General features: G+C 43.6%; 1 protein-coding gene across 3 annotated transcripts in view; it reads left to right on the top strand.

The window, feature by feature from the left end:
- The window catches only part of LOC138295746 (uncharacterized), a 401,349-nt gene that overhangs the window by 206,652 nt on the left and 180,741 nt on the right, over positions 1–13,956 (top strand). The window lies entirely within an intron of this gene.

Below are 13,956 nucleotides of genomic sequence, written 5' to 3'. Positions count from 1 at the left end.
ACCAGCAGCCCCCTCACCCACCCACCCCTCCAACCAGCCAGATAGACAAGAACATTCCAACAATTATCCCAGGCCTGAGCGCCTTCGGCCCCATGCCACAACCCCTTGAACAGTGCAACTGGTGTGCAACAAGTGCCTGCAACATAATTGTGTCCATGCGGAACTGTCTGTTGAGAGCGAGCCACGTGTAAATGTATAGCGTGTGAAAATGCCTAGGTAGAATGCAGTAGGGGGCCAGGCCTGTATTGGATAATAGATACACAACAACAGTGGTCAAAACAGAAAGACCAATATATAGGACAAGACTAAATCAATCAGCTTATCCTTTTCTTGATTAACTAAACCCGCCATCTCCACCCTGAGGCAGGGAGTAAAATATATTTATGTCAGTGTAGCACAATACTTATATCGCTACTTATCACACACAAGGAAGTAAATGCATAGATTTGTTTTATATATTTAAATTCAGCAATATAAATACATTATTTTTTACATTCTCTACATATGGTTGCACCAAGAAGAAAGTGCTCAAAAAGGGGTGGCCTTGAATGAAATTAAACAATGAATAAAGGAAAAATCATCAATACATCATAATTAATACAGAAACGTCTGTCTGTCAGTCACAGTTATGGCACAACATGAATGTGATCTCATTAGGGAAGGGTAACTGTTTCAATCATAATTGCCCTTAGGTGGACCAACTAACCAATACAGGCGTAATAATAGAGTGTCCGCGTTTCGACCAGGCGAAAGAGAAGAAGCCATGTACAGCCTCACAAGCGGGTCGTCATCAGGACTCGGTAATCAAATAGTGAGGAGCAACCTGGAATACTCAGTTCTTAGGTGAGGAAAATACGAATACTGTTCATATGGCCAGATCCAGCCGGTACCTTGTCTGAGGGGGACCTAAGAGAAAAATGCCCTGGAGACTGGTTAAATTTATAGTGTTAAAACAAATTGTCCCCGTGGCTCTACATGTAATGGTATCATAGGTCTATGTGCACATACACCATTGGCAAAGTCATTTTCAAATAAATCACTTGAGCTCTCCATTTTAAAGCCGATATCTCTCTCACTTTGCAATAACATGGCTCAATACACTGTGGGTGCTCAGTATGCATACGAACCGTAGGCAACGTATTTTTCAAATAAATCATTCAAGCTCCCCTTTATAAAACCAATATGTCTCTCCCTATGCAAGAACGCGGCTCCGGATAATAGAGCATCCATGTCCCACCACTAATACAGTGTACCTTCAAGAAAGAGACAGGCCCGTAAAAAAAAAAAAAAATCTAGGCTTGTTGGATTATTTGGTCTGCCATTCAAGAGACCACCCAATGGTCTGCCAGGAGTATGGAGTGCCCTTTGTACGGAAAATAATTTTGGTACCTGTCCGTCAACGCCATCTCTATCAGCCAACAACTCAACACAAGGCCCCCATGAGCGTTTGGGAAATCCTAGCAGACGAATGTTGTTGTGCCAGGAGGGCCCATCTGCGTCCTCCGCTCTGTGATGGCGGTTACATACTTCAGCCTCTATTTTTTTGTAGCTGCTCCTGCAATTCTTTCACCGTGGGTTCATGCCAGCCATCCGTATCGATTGTTGTGCGTCCCAGGTTCACTGCCAAACAGATATAGGCTGCATTACCCCCTCAAAAGCTTGAATCATGCAAAGGTAAGGCCCCAGGTTTCAAGGGCAGCGTAAATAGGATGACAGAGCAGTGTCGGAACAAAGCCCACTTGGGCAGGAAAACAGCTAAGCACAGGCGACAATTAGTATCTTTCCCCACGTGTGTGATGGTGTGGCCTGTATCCGCACCCGGGCACCATGATTAGCTGGAATTGTACAGGCGTCACCTGTTGATGTTTGGCTCAGTCTCAGTGGGTGGGGTATCATGTCAATCTACAGAGGTCCCCCAGCAGCGGCACACAAGTGAGAGTGTCAAAAGTCTCCAACAGATGGTATCAACACCCCCACGGGGTTGGAGAACTCCTGTGTCTCCATAGGGCCCCTATGCCATTCAGGGAAAACACAAGTCCTATCACTGAAGGCTGCATTATGTGTTGTGCCCAGGAGTTAATGGCGGAGGCTTAGCTACGCAGCAAATCTCCCCTGCAGGTCCAAACCAGGAGCCCGAGTGTTATATATGGGGCGATCGCCTTTGGACAGCAATGGGGTCAGGAGAGGGAGAGGGCCAGGATCCCCAGTCTCCGATGCTGTCAGTGAGCAACAGTTGCTCTAGGCTGAAGGGGGACTCTGTTCAGCATCAGGCGATTGCCAGAAGTAGGCTTAGGTATAATGGCGCTAGAGATCTTGCAGCCGCTTCGTGAGGCTCGCAGGGCCTGTCCCTCCCCTCCCACCACTAGACAGTGGGCAGTCCAACTCAGGAGGCCAGAGAGTAGTCCCCACCACTGCCAAGCATGCAGACCCCTTCCACTCCCCTCCAAAGTCCCGTTGCTAAAGGGCTCACAGGAGTCGCTCCCTGCTTACTCACAGGGGAGCGTCGGGGGCCAGATGTGCAACAGTGCAGAGTGTACCTGGGCGAGGAGGCCAGGGCTGTTGAAGGCGGCAGGCGTCATCCCGATTCGTGAGTCCTCTCACATTTTGGCCCAGGAGGCGCTAGGGACCGACTGACAGGCCCAGAGGGGCTTCCACTGGGTGGAGATTCCATGGTGATGTCCGGGGTCAGGTAGCTTCATTGCCTCCAGACACGTTACTCAGTGTCAGTCCCCCAGTCCTTTCAGCCACAGGTAGATGGCAGGCTCGTACGCTCCGTTGGCCATGGGATTTAGGCCGTGCGCCAGGTCCGCCAGACTCACAATGCCGTTCAGCACTGTTCAACGCGGCGGTCAATGGCTCGGAAACTTGGCACATCAGTCAGGTAGCACAGAGGGTGCTCTGACGCATATTTCAGCGGAGAAAGCACTGGATGCACTGGATGCACCGAGGTTGTGTAGGATATTTTACAGGCTGGCCGCAGAGCTCACAATAAGGTGTCTTAAGCGGCCGCCATCTTCACCCTGTACCATAATGGTGAATGTTTCAGAAAGTATGTTAAGGATCAGAGCCCTAGGATTACAACTGTTAAGTATGAAATACAGGATGAATTTTCCTAGTAGAACTTTAGGGACAAGTCACAGGACTGGTTGGATGACTAATGAGAAAAGTAACAAAATATTATAGTCTGAATTACCAGAAAGAAAGTGAGAAAGCTAAACCTTTGTACCAGGAACACAATAGGATGACACTAATCTTAACTTTCAGCACATTTATTCTGGCCTTTCAATGTCTTTGTTTCTGTAAGTGCTTAATATGATCACAAGCAGTTGACATCATAGGTTCAACAAGAGGTGTTGAAGGAAAATCGTCGGATGGAAACATTGTAGTGCAAAAAAAGGATTAGAGATTGGTGGCGCTATAAGTGAGATAATTCTAAGAAAACTCAGCTAATGGTAGATAAGAGGCACTGGTAGCCAATAGGCCAAAGCTGTTCTTGGGTTGCTTGTGTTCTGGTTGGCTTGGAAGTTCAGGCTGGACTTTACGTATTGTGCAGGACTATTGGAGTAGGACTAAGATTGATTTGCACATGGTTGAGTCTAATCTGAGGTGGCATGGTGGGCAAAAGAACAGTAGGTTGTACTCTTACCCTGGGTGATTGCTGGTGGTTAAGCTGCTTGCAAGCATTCCTCCATCACATTTTGTGTGTTTGAGAGAAAAGACCCAGTCCTCTTGCGAAGCATACAGTAACCGCAAAGCTGCTGTTCCAAGCTCTAATTGGTATGCCTTGTTTGTCAATTAGTCTCAGGATAGTAACCCAGAAGAAAGGGATTGTTCTGTTCCCAGACAAAGAACCTTTTAAAATGTTATATATGTATTTTTTCTATCTGAAATTAATGTATGGCAAACCATGAAGGCATAATATATGTGTCAAAACATTGGCCTTCTTTTCCTTTGTTGGCAGTTTGGATAGAAAAGAAAAATGAATCATCTTTGAAAAAGTATCAGCTAATGCAAGAGTCACTCAACCTTCTGAAGGCAGATCAGTTATGAAATCAGTAGATACTGTATGCCTTATTCTGGAGAACAGGTAACAAGAGCATATACCTAGAAGGCTTGGATGTAAAGATTTGTTTTGAAAATGAAGGGGCCAAACTTAACATCTTCATGAATATCAAAATGAACAGAAGGTGAAAAAGAACATGAAACAAGATCCAACAAGGTGTCAACCCTTCAGTGTCCTAAATCATGTCAAGCTGCAATTCCTTAGTAGGGATGAATATAGCTTGTTAGCTGAAATAGAAATCATCATGTATTTTTGTAAGGGCGGTCTTTGGGTGGAGATCTTTGAGCTACATAGGATCAAGTTGTTCTTGTGCCTATTTAACTTTTACCAAGAAACAAAATTAACCACACAATTTGGAGGTATAATTAGTTGAACATAAGTAAGTGACATCCCATAAGGTGTATAATTTTAAGCCAGTCAAGGCAGCTGAGAATAACCTGTTGTGTAGCTCAACGCGCTAGACAGTCTTAACACAGACACCCTAATAATCTGTTCCCTTATAATATCCCGAGCTCCCACTACGTGGTTGAGCCTATCCCAACACAATGATGTGTCTATTATGTGTGATAGGTCAATGATGAAGCATGCCATGTAGGTGAGGACGTATTTTGGAACAAAAGAGGGTATTTCCTTCATTCAGGCATAGTAATATCAAATTAACTACTACATGGTGCTCACTGTACCATTTAGTGTGTTGTGTGTTAAATACTGGAGGAAAAAATAGTGGGCTTTAGGACCTCTCTCCCCTTTTCTAGTGATTTTGATAGACCTAGTAAGGACAGGGATGTTGTTTAGGTATCGTCAGAGGTAATAAGTGCTGCACTGGTTATCCCCTTTTTACCCCTAACAAGATCCTTGAAACCTCTGGTCTTATAGGTCTCAAAGTCAGTGCTCCATGTAAACTGATTGTTTTTTATTTTTCACCTAGTTACCTAACAGCAACAGTTCCCTTAGGGCGAGCTTGTTGCAAACAATGCTGAGTTTTCAATGAGTAATAGTTACCATTCGCTATGCAGGCTCATGGATTGCTGTCACACAGCACCCGAACAGTTCTGGCCTGGGATAAAATTGAGTTATGCTTCCATTATGAAGTTGGCAGGGCCTGGCTCTCCAGCTGTAAGCGCATTATGTTTGATTTAAAGAGAAATAAGGTCCAATGGCCTACCTAGCCAGAGGTGCAGCTGAATTTCTTGAGGAGCTCATGCCATAGTCACGGGTATTGTACCACAGTATCATAGCCTAAATATCATTTGACAAAAATATTGTGTCCTAAATATAATTAACAAAAATCTCTCTCGTCAATTAATAATAGAAAATCTACACCCATTAGAGTGATATTTTTTTATCGATGTTTAGACCACAAGCTTTATATCAGGCAGTATTTTTGTTATTAATATTCTGACATAAATCCCTGCCAATTTGCCCTGTGTCAATACCGAGCTCTTGAGTCAAATCTGGATTTTTAGCCACTCACACTTTGTGTAGTGGTAGTTTTGAACCCATGCTTACTGTGTTAATGTTTTAAAAGTGAAATGACAAGTCCAAAGTGCAAAATGCTATAAAGCCAGAACTGTTTGAATTTGTCACAGGGGGATGGATATGTATATCTATGCCAGTGGTTCCCAACCTTTCGACTTCTGTGGACCCCACTCCAGCATTTACTGGAAAGATTCATGATTGGAATCCAGGGACATTACTGGAATCCGGGGACCTCAGCCTAAACACTGTTGATGATTTGAACCGCAAAACAATACACATAAGTTACAGACACAAGCATTCCATCGAACACACACACAAATGTATAAAACATTTCATTTAGTTTGCAACCAAATAAAATAAAAAAGAACTATTTTAATAGGAAAGTTGGAGCTTTTCTAAATTCAGTTGGAGCCACACATCATCCATACTATGTTCTGTTTGATGCACCTGCACTCCTCCCCACAAATCAATCGGAGGAAACCAATTTAATTTTTAGCCTCCAGTTTCAAATTCCTTGACATTTAACTTATGTCTTAAATTTTCCAATTGTACATCGAGCCACTTTATTTATATACACTTTATTAATCTATTAATATTAGTTTATTTTCTAAGCAGTCGTGGAACCCCTGAGGAGACTTCCCCGACCCCCAGGGTACACGGACCGCATGTTGGGAACCACTGATCTGTGCAATAACTGCATAGCACGAACATAGCCGAAATGTAGTTGAGCACACTACAGTGGCAAAAGATAAAATACAGTCAACAAGTGATTGTAGAGGTAACTGGCTCTGGGAGCAGAGGGTAATTGTTACTGCATCCTTATGCAGTGTTCTTTAATGAGGTGTCTTCAGCTCTTTCCGTCATTGGAGCAGCATACGGGTGGTCCTGATGGATATATGAATATTGTTCCAGATCCTGGATGCATCAATGTACGGGGCATGTTGCCTTGCATTTGGGTTTTTGCACTCCCTTGCTCTAGTAATGTTGCTCTTAATGACTTTGCAGACGATGTAACTGATTTTGAAGATGATGTATGCTGGCAAGCGAAGTGACTGGATTCCATCAATATGGGGGTGATGTATTCGGTCATACTTCTGTGGGGTATGGATGACACATGCTGTGGCATGTGGGATGCCCTTTAGAGCGGCAGTATTTGCCATCTACACGGTCCTCTTTCAAAGTCGTACATATGCAAATGCAGGTCTATGATTTCGCTTGGGTGCATATTTGGACACCTGGAAATTTGTGCAAATCTCGGGTTTACAGCTATACATCTCTACAACATTTGCCAGTTTCGTTTTCACATGAGAAAATATACATGTCTGTATCTGCTCATCTGGAAATCTGCAAAACAATGCACTTTTTAGGGTCGAGCCTGCGTTGCATGCGCTCGTGCATGCGTATCGCAGCGATACGCTTTTGTATTTAGAAAAGGGCTCAGAGCCCTGTCAACTTCACGTCAGTGTTTTTTATTGGTTCGTGGGCTTGCCTAATAAAATCTGCTTGCTTTCATTAGTCGAAGGCAAGCATACGTCATGCCTTTTCCGGTGGCTAGCCCTCCTCGAGCGCAGCGACCAAGTACAGAAAACATGCGAGGCTCGCTGTTTTCCATCGGGCTCGTGGACTTCTTTTTCTCTAATTTACGAGCGCAATCTCGCTTGGCAGAAGTTGAGCGCTTTACATAGTTAATTTCACTTTTTCGGGTTGTGTACATAAATGCACTTTTGCCCGATAGGTGAAAAGTCGGGTTAGGAGTTTACAACGCGATCAGCTCTAACATGAGCAAACGCGAGACCCGTTGCATTGTAAATGCTTGTTAACATTGTTTCTATGTAGTAAATACTTTCTCCAGTGAGAAGTACCTTCACCAGTTTTTGACGTCCGACTCCCTTCCATTTCTGGAAAAGGTTTTATTTTGCTTTTGCCGGGAGCTGATTTCTGACCTTTTGTGGATGGGATGGTAGATAAAGGGTTAAAAGTTGACAACATGTCACTAAGACCCCACTCTCCAGGTCCTACGCTTTGTTTTTCAAAAGCATTGTTATTAGGTGTGTCACTTACGTTTACTTGCAACTTAGACTCCAACTCCCAGAATGCAATGATTTGTTAACTGAAAGCCAGTTAATGGAAACGAGATATCTTTGTGACATGGCGTCATCTGGTAATCGTAATTTGAAAGAGTACATTTAGAAGTGTGCCATACTCACTGGGATTTACTTTCATGTAAATCTGCATCTGAGTAAATCCTTTCACAAGTGCAAAACAACTTTTGGGCATGCATAAAGTGGCTTATTAGAAAAAAGGATATTTGCCTGTGTAAGTAGCTATACATATACACAAAATAGCTTTGTAAATTGTACTCACATTTTTTCTCAGAGCTGTAATTAAGATAACATTTTGAGGTAGAAGTTGTTAACACACATGTGTAGCATGTTTAACATCATTTACACTGGTAAATGGATGTTAGGTTGTGACACTCGTACAGCAACCACCAGCAACATCAGCTCAACCCAAGAACTGTGCAACAACCTCTCAGACTTCTGCAACAAAATCACAACCATTGCACATGACACCATACTCGTCAGAAGTTCGGAAACTCAGCCTTGCCCACCTGAGAGAATTACACTGGCTACTGATACGTAAGCACACACAATTCTAGCTTCTTACCCACATTTTCAAATCACTACACTATACAGGCCCAGTCTACCTGAACAGCCACATGCAGTTCCACCAACCATCCAGACTCTTCTGTTCAGGCAGACTCGCTCTTGCACACATCCCACGGATTCACAAAAGCAGATCTGGAGGTTGTTCCTTCTCATACATCGCCCCTAAAGCGTGTTATGACCTCCCAAGCACATTAAAGTACCTCACCTCTTCTTGAATTCAGCAAGAAGATGAAGACTTGGATTTTTGAGCAAGTCCCCTTGAGGCCAGCACCACACACCTGCAAAACACCAGAATGCCGTCATGGGTGACAGTGCGCTATACAAAGCCACATAACATAGATTGAGCTGCTGATGCTGTTTCTGGATAGTTTTCAGCCATTTTGTGGGTAGCCAGCAGCTAAAAAGAAAAACTGAGAAAAGCAATTTACAAGTTACAGGTCTCTAAAGTTGGGTAGCCCAGAGAGCATCATTTCGGAGACACTTTTATTCCCAGCCCCAACAACTTCCCTGTTAGAAAATTAACATTTGGAATGAATGAGAGGTGCGTCTGGTCCCCTTGAATTGCCTGTTTCTGTAGTCATTGTCCTGTTAACGAGACTCTGGTGCTTTGACATTGGGATTTGCTCCTTAAATGCTTCATGGCTATTTTTTGTGGGTTCTCAATTACCTGGGTTGAAATCTTTGAGTAGTACTCACTTGAACCCAAGGCCACCGAGAAGGGAGTACAAACAGCTAACTTATACTGGGTCCCTTCGTACATGTCTTAACATTTTATCTGATTGCTAGGTTCATTGCCACTAGACTGGAACATTTATGGAGTTTGTAAAGGATTTGCAGTCTCCAGCCCACAAACTAACATGGTCTGTGGACGCCAATGTTATTTTGACTGTGGTGCATTACTGTAGAGTGTAGTTCCTTTGCTGCAGAAGGTGCTACAACCTTCTGGGTTTTGTGTTTAGCTTAATTCTAACTGCCCTACTTTACTCACCTGTAAATAATGACAATATTACTACAATTAATAGCTCTGAAGCTCTTAGTGGACATTAGGTGTAGATTATGTAAATACTGTAAATGAGTTCCTCTTGGAATAAGCTGTGACTGCTCAGTATCCTTGCAGTGAGGTGTGTAAATGGAGTAGTGTCATTCAGTTATTGAATAACATTTTAGTGAAGATTCTTATGAGTTGTCTTAGCATTCAGTTGAGTTTGTTTCCAAGTATGGACATTAGGTAGAGTTTGTTGTTGAGATATGTATTATCTAGGGTTCCAACCAACTGAAAGGGATGACTTATATCTGTCTTCAAATTTAAGCATTTAGGGCAAAGCTGGATAAGCCCTCCTAGGCTATCATCAGGCCACTTTTGAAATTAAAAGCCTAAATATGGCGCAGCCCTGCCTTGTATCTCTTTTTTAGTCCTAAATCTGGGACACATTTCAGTGTGGTGGAACAATCATCATACTCCACACCCTCATAAGATACCCTTGTGTAACTCTTCTAGAATAGTCCAGAATTGCTACGCTTAACTTTCAACATACCTGATTCTAAGATTTTGACACTTTCATTGCACGCCTGGGGCCTGACCTGTTGTCTGGCTACTCCCAGTCTAAGAGTAGCTCACTGGCCATCCTGAGGCAGCAGAAAAACTCTCAGGATAAGTTTACAAAAAGGGCATTTAAATACTATGATTCCTGAGCTTCTGACAAAAGACTTTCCAAAGCATTTCTTAAAGTGCATTAAAATGTGAACTGAAGTCCCCTGTTATCTTCTGGTCGGGTTTCCCAATTCAAATTCAATAAGGATATGCATACATAAAGAAATGTGAGATAAAAACTAGTTAACTGTAAACTCCATGAGGACCTCTTACACACTCTACTTGCTACTCTTCTCTTCTGGGCTCTTGGTCGTGGTGTTAATGGTCCTTAGTTGTTCCTACTAAAATGCAGTTTTTATTAGGGGGTATATTATAAAACATATTATATATGCAGTGGTATAATGCCAAACAGAAATACAATCATTTGAGATGATATTTTGATTTGACTTTGCTTGAAGTACAGTATAAATTATTTAGTCAAATCCAATCGATGTGCTTGCAGTAAATGGGCCAGATGCGTGTAGCAAGCCCCTGTGTACCACTTTTACTAATGCATGTGGGGAATCATGCATTCAAGCTGCAAATGATTCTTGTTTAAAAAGGAATAAATGGAAATAATTTTCTTCCATACTCACCTTATAAATGACTTATCTTTATTTTATTTACTCATGGTTATTAAAAAAATTTATGCAAATGGTATGAATTGTAGTAATGTAAAGTAATGTATTTGATAAACACTATAAGTGGACTATTTCTAGAAGCCAAATAACGAAACACATACTAACAGCAAACCTCATCTGAGACAATTTAATTCTGTAAATTCTTTTGCGATTCAATCTTTGCCTTATAATGTTTTATGCTATTTCTCAATAACTTGCCTTGATACTGCTTACTCCTATTTAAATTTTACCTTGGATTTCAATATTTTCTCAGTGACCGATATTTTATAATTTTGCTGCAAAACAAGTAGGAATTATTCATTATTCTGACCCTGTCTTAATAATAACGTCAGTAAATATTTCTTCCCATACGATATCAAGGATGCGTTGCAAGAACAGGTTGTATAGTGCAGCTGAACATCATACAAGGACTAAGGCCCATTCCTACTAACATGTTTTCCCATAGACTCGGAAAGGGTAGAACACTTGTATACGTGAGGCCCCAGGTTCTTTAAGACTTTTTTAAGAGACTGCCATTTTATAAAACCTATATGAGCCTTCCCCATATCACTTGCTTCAGTTTGTGATCTCTAAAGGATAGCATTGAGGTGTTGCGTGCATAGTTGATTTGGAGCATACTGTTCTATTAAATAATTAGTGTATAGACCATAAATCAATATTACAATATATCAGCTTAGGCTATTGTGCCATTATTTTCCTCGTAAGTTTTACTGGACTTTGGACTGTGTTAAATAAAAAAGCCTCCGAAACTTACACATATTTTGTAGAATAAATGAAGGAATCAAAATACCTTGTTCTGTGAATATAATCATTCCAATCTTATTCACATGCAAGCTTGAGGAGTTGAATTCCCTAAAGAATCCTGCCTATAAGCTTATCCAACACAAATTGAATATATAACAACAGGATAGATTTTACAGTTGTTCTTCACAGTAATTAATTAATCATTGTAGGAAAGTGCCCCTTTTGGCATGGTTACCCCCCCCCACACACTTTTTGCCAGATATTGATGCTGACGACAGAGTGTGCTGGGATCCTGCTAACCAGTCCCCAAAACCAGTGTTCTTTCCCTAAACTGTACCATTGTTTCCACAATTGGCACACAGCTAAGTCCCTTGTGAAATGTACCAGTGGTACCAAGGGCTCTGTGACCAGGGAAGGTCCCTAGAGGCTGCAGCATGTATTGTGCCACGCTAAGGGACCCCCTCGCATTGCCATTGCAGATTGTGTGTGCTGCTGGGGAGAAAAAGAAAAGTCGACATGGCACCCCTTCCAGTGTGCCATGCCCACAAACTACTGCCTGTGGCATAGGTAAATCACCCCCCTAGCAGGCCTTACAGCCCTAAAGCAGGATGTACTATGCCACATGAGCAATATGCCCCTACTGTGTCTAAGTCCATTCTTAGATATTGTAAATGCAGTGTGGCCATAGGTTTGGGGGTTGTCATCACGAACTCTACAGCTTCATGATGGCTTCACTGAAGACTGGGAAGTTTGGTATCAAACTTCTCAGCACAATAAACCCACACTGATGCCAGTGTTGAATTTATTGTACGATGCACCCAGAGGGCATCTTAGGTATGCCCTCTGTATTATAAACAACCCTTTAGTACAAGGCTGACCTCATGGGGTGAGAGCTTTTGTGTTCTTTGCGGTCCGAAACAAAGCCTTGTCGGGGTGAGGTGCTTCACACCTCCCCCCCTGCAGGAACTGTAACACTTGGCGGTGAGCCTCAAAGGCTCAGGCCTCCTCTTACAGTGCCCCAGGGCACTCCAGCGAGTGGAGATGCCCACCCCTGACAAAGTCCTACTTTTGGCAGCAAGTCCTGCGGGAAAATTAGGTAAAACCGGGAGGAGTGACTACTCCAGCTAGGACCATCCCTAAGGCGTTCACAGCTGAAGTGACCCCCTCCCTACAGAATCATCCATCTTGGTTTGGAGGACTAGGACCAATAAAGTTAGGAATGTCCCCCCCTCCCCAAAGGGAGTAGGCACAGGAAGGGTGTAGCCACCCTTAGGGAGAGAGTAGCCTTTGGCTACTGCCTTCTGACCCCTGTAACGCCCCTAAATCTAGGATTTAAGGGCTCCCTTGAACCTAGCTCAGCAGATTCCTGGCGACCTCAAGAAAAGAAGCAAGAAGAAAGAAGAAGGACTTCTAAGCCGACCCTCCCAGCAGTGAAGATTCCAGATGACAACTGATTTGGCCCCAGCCCAGCCAGCCTGTCTGCAGCTTCAGAAGCCCTGCCCCAAAAAGGCAATACATCCAGCAGGATCAGCGACCTCTTCAAATCCCCAGAGGATTGCCTGCCCACCAGAGGACCAAGATTTCCAGAGGACGGTGGCCCTGTCCAGAAGAAACCCTCCAAAAGGACCCCAGAACTGCCCGGGATCCGCAACTCCTGCCCACTCTGCAGCCGACGCCCAGGGCTCAAGTCCAGGTGGTCCACCGGTCCAGATCAGGTCCTCCGGCGATTTCCGACTTATGTCCACCATGAGTTGATCCCCTCCTGGCCAACACGAGGACGCCTGCAACCTAAATCCGAACGACCACTCTGGCTGCGAGAGAACGGGACGAAGATTCCTGTAGCCTAAAGGTACCCCTGCAACCGCAGCCTCCTGGCCTTGGGGAATCCGACCACCAGTCCGGCAACATTCAGCAGGTTGCCTTTCTCCTTGTCCAGCCTGTGGTTTCCTGGAACTGATCCCTTGGAACCAGCCTGCAGAATCTTTGTGACCCCTGGGGTCCCCTTATTGAAAAGCATTGGGAGCCTGATGCTCAAATCAATCAATCATGGAATTGTAAACCGCGGCTAATCACCTATAGGGTCTCAAGGCGCTGTGTTTGCACCCTGCACCTGGCCCCGTGTGCCGCTGAGGGTGTGTGTTTGGTGCTAACCTGTGCCCCCCCACCTCCTAGTGCTCACCTAAACCCCGCCCCCCCCGGGTCTGCCCTCCGAACTTGCAGGCACTTACCTGCCAGGAGATCTGTTTCCGAGTGCCCCCACTCTCCATGGGATCCCATTCTAAATCCAACTTCAACTTTGACTTCTGCACCAGGCCGGCCCAGTGTTGCTAGTGGTGTAGGTTTGGGGTCATCCTGAACCCTGACCAGTGGACATTCTAACCCCCAGAGACTGGAACTGTAAGCCGAGTAGTTACCTCAAAACAGCACTAACACTTTTCGCCCCATAGGACTGTTCTGAAAATTGCATTGTCAACTTTTAAAAGTGAAAAGTGTTACTTGCCTGTAAATCGTTTTCTTTACTAAATCCAAACAAAGTGCTCTTGATACATATGTTCAATACTTACTTGCAAATGTTCTCACCTGCAGGAAGATTCTTTTGGTTCTAGAAATAAAGTAACACATTATACTTTTCCAATATAAATACATTCCCCTGGAGTTAGTCATTGAGTGTGTGCCTCCGTTATTGACTGTGTGTGTGAACAACAAATGCTTTGCACTACCCTCTGATAA

This window comes from Pleurodeles waltl, chromosome 5, assembly GCF_031143425.1.
Source record: "Pleurodeles waltl isolate 20211129_DDA chromosome 5, aPleWal1.hap1.20221129, whole genome shotgun sequence".
NCBI lineage: Eukaryota > Metazoa > Chordata > Amphibia > Caudata > Salamandridae > Pleurodeles > Pleurodeles waltl.
The sequence above is the reverse complement of the archived record's forward strand: the minus strand, read 5'-3'. Positions and strand labels throughout refer to the sequence as shown.